Source organism: Gopherus flavomarginatus, chromosome 1 (genome assembly GCF_025201925.1).
Source record: "Gopherus flavomarginatus isolate rGopFla2 chromosome 1, rGopFla2.mat.asm, whole genome shotgun sequence".
Lineage (NCBI taxonomy): Eukaryota > Metazoa > Chordata > Testudines > Testudinidae > Gopherus > Gopherus flavomarginatus.
The window spans coordinates 220,325,241-220,329,061 of record NC_066617.1 but is presented as its reverse complement, the minus strand read 5'-3'; positions in this window follow the sequence as shown (position 1 = coordinate 220,329,061).

Sequence of the window (3,821 nt, the reverse complement as noted above, 5' to 3'; positions counted from 1 at the left end):
CCTAGGGCAACTGAATCGGTTTCCAGTTAAAAGCACCATTTGGCCAACCCCACACTGTACACACACAGTGGGACAGATGCGTCTTGCTATTTCTCTGCCCCTGATAATCACCATCAAGAAGGGAAAAGCTTCTCATGCTGTATTTTACTGTGCCTGTTATCAGCTTTTCAGAATGCCTTTGACAAGGTCCCTCATCAAAAGCTCTTAAGCAAATAAGCAGTTATGGGATAAGAAGGCAGTTGCTTCTTCTCATAGGTCAGTAACTGATTAAAAGACAAGAAACAAAGGGTAGGACTAGATAGTCAGTTTTCAGAATGGAGAGAGGTAAATAGTGGCATTCCCCTGGGTCTGTACTGGGACCAATGCTGTTCAATGTATTGATAGGTGATCTGGAAAAAGGGGTGAACAGGGAGGTGGCAAAATTTGAAGATGATACAAATTACCCCAGATAGCTAAGTCCAAAGCACACTATAAAGGGATCTCACAAAACTGGGCAACAAAATGGGGATCAAAGACAATGTTGATAAATGCAAAGTAATGCACATTGGAAAACATAATCCTGACTATACATACAAAATGATGGAGTCACTGTGGATAGTGCTCTGAAAACACCTACTCAATGTTCAGTGTCAGTCAAAAACGCCAACAGAATGTTAGGAACCACTAGGAAAGGGGTAGATAATAAGACAGAAAACACCACGATATAAATCCATGATATGCCCACACGTTGAATACTGCATGCAAATTTGTATTTCAGCTATAGCTATTGGCAACAGAATGTATTTAATAGATCTGATGATGCAAGGAAAGGATGTCAAGGAGTTATAGGGAGGGAAATGGGGTTAGATGTCTGTTTTTATGTTCTTAATGAATTAGCCATTTACAGCCTTATAAATTGAGTCATAGATGCTTATAAGTTCAGAGGTGGAAAACAAAATGAGCCTCTGAGGGAGCTAGTGTAAGGATTGCAGCTCATAATGACTGTATAAGTCAGAATGCCCAAGGTGGCTGCCTTTGGGGTGAAATGAAGTATAGATCCTGTTACACATTAAACAGGCATGCTCTCCCCAATGTTCCAGTGTTGCTGCTCTCTGTTGAGTAGGGAGGTAACAAGTCTAGGGCCCTATCCAGATACTCCTGCTAAGATCTGATAAGAGCTGCCAGCAAAGTGAGACAAATGAAGGCTGGCAGCTGTGTGTGAGCACAGGGAAGGTAAGTGGGTGCCCGCTCCCCATTCTAGCCCATATTGTGTACATAATTTGACCCTCGTATTCAGGGTGGTGGTCAGGAAAACACAGAGACTGATTATATTCAGTCATGACCAGTAGTCTCTGCTACATCTGTTTGGAGATCGGTTTATGCCAGGTTGGTATTCCTTTTCATTAAAATGGCTTACTTATTTAAATTTGAAAACTGGATGATGTGTTGGCCATAATTTTGCTGTTGAATATATGCTACAGATATATTTAAAAATTGTCCACCTGCTACAGATAGGCACTGCTAGTTTGGAACTATTTGGAGCCTCTCTTCCAAGAACACAAAGAAACATAGAAGATGGGGATGGACATTGAGTCACCTGTGCCTAGCATTGCCCTGCTGTAATAGAAAATCATTCGTGTTTGATACATCCATGTGATCCTTACAGACAGTCTTGTTCTGTGTTCCCGAGGAATGCAAAGTCTAAAGTTTCTGCCAATATGTCACTGGGGAAAATTTCTTTTCATCTCCAGACTTTGTGATCAGTTTGTTCAAGCCTGTGTATGTTAGCAAGAGTCTCTGGGCCAAATCCTCTCCCCAGTAAGGTGTAAATCCAGACAGAATCTGGCTTAGTATCAGGTTGACAGCATGATTTGTTTGAAGGTTTGTCTACACAGCATTAGCTGTGTAGGGGTTAGCTTGAATTCAGCTAGTGCAAATAATAGTAGCAGTGAAGGGTGCACAGCATGGGCTTCAGTACAGATATTACATGCCTGGCACAGACCCTGGGTATGTAGTCAGCTCACTAGCCCACTCTGAAGCCCTGCTGGATTCAAACTAGCTTGGATAGACTGTTTTGCTGTGTAAACATACCTTGAGAAAAATGCTTTAATGTGTCAGTTGAAAGGCAAACTTGTATTTCAGCTATAGCTGTTGGCACCAGAATGTATTTAATAGATCTGATGATGCAAGGAAAGGATGTCAAGGAGTTATAGGGAGGGAAATGGGGACAAAGCTCCTTAGGCCCCTTATTGCAGTGGGAGAGAGAGAGAGGGAACTACCAGAAGAGATGCTGAAGGAACAGAGAGAGATGTAGAAGGGCAAACTGGAGAGGACAATACAGTGACAGCTTGGGGAAGAGAAGTTATCAAGGAAGGGAACATAAACTGTGTCAAAAGAGCAGGGAGGATGAGTAAAGGCCTGGAGTTGTGTCTGAGAGGACATTTTTCAGCATAGATATTTCCCTCTGCTCCTGCTTGAACCAACACACCTGAGTTAAAAATGTGAGTCATTGTATATTATCAGACACCTCTTTCCAAGCAAGACTAAAGGGTTCATCATTTCTTTATTATCTCATGGTCAGTTGTGAGTGAGTTTTTTATTTCACTTGAAAGCTGGGTTATTGGGAAAATCCCCAATGCCAGTTTAGCTATCTGTTTTGTTACTTGATCAGTTCCAAAATTTCAAGAAATGATCTAGGTATCGGTGGGCAGAGCTCTGTTGATCTAGATGAAAATCACACCATCAAAAACCATTTTCTCTTACTGTCGTGGGGCTGGTACACCCCATCACCCATTGTTGGGGGTGAAGGGGTTTTATGGCCCTGCAGTGGGGTTTTGATGACTGTCCCTAGCCTCTGGGCATATAGCCTAATGACCAGCATCCCTAAGGCAGTACTCTCAATTGGGGGCCGTGCAGCCTGATGGCTGGAGTCAATATAATGACCCTCACTGGCAGTGCTGTGTGGCCTAACAGCCAGGGTCAATAAGGTTGGAAAGGTAGGCTGCCTCCCTGGGGAGGGGAGAGGGAGAGGGGCGGCCAAAGTAGGGGGCCCCGGGCCCTCCCTGATCTGCCAGGTCCTGACTCAGGGCTCTGTTGGTAATGGGGTTGCCTGCCACCAGCTTGGCCAGGATCCTGCTGAAACATGCTGAGCTAGTCTCCGTTTCTACAGCCTATTCCCCGCAAAGTTTCCCTGGGCCACTTCCTACCTGTTCGTCCATGGCTTGCTGTCTCGGCATTCCCTTGGTCTCGCCTCTCTCTGTGGTGTCCATAGCCTGGGGGTCATAGGTCATCACTGGCTGGCTGGCTTCTGGGTCCTGAAGTGTCGATGGTCCTTCTGCAGGAACCTGCTGCTCACCTCCTTCCTCTCCAGCGGTCAGCCCAGACTGTGCTGAGATGCTTACTTTTATATCCTGGTTCCAGCTGGAGCATGCCCAGCAGAGCAGGGAGAGGCATGGTCTTCTTGGCCCAAAGAGAAGGATTAACCCCTGCTGCACCACCTGTGACACTTACAAAGGTGCTCCTTGCTTTCCCTAATAGATAGGGAGAGGTTGCTCAACCAGCAGCGGGAGCCAGAAAGTGAGGACAGCAAAGGTAGCTTCCTTCCTTCCTCCTGATGCACTCATTCTGCAAAGTCTGAATCATGGTGAGGGAAAGAAAGAAAAAAAGAGAGAGCAACACCTACCTACATATCTCTTCCAGTCTGCAGGTGGGGGAAAGAAAGGTACTTTGAGGGGGGGAGGAACGACAGCTTCTGGAATTGGGTAGGAGGGAATGAGGGAGTGGGGGGACATGCAGAGCTTCTGGCATGGGAAACGGGGCTGAAATAGATCTGAAATAGAGGG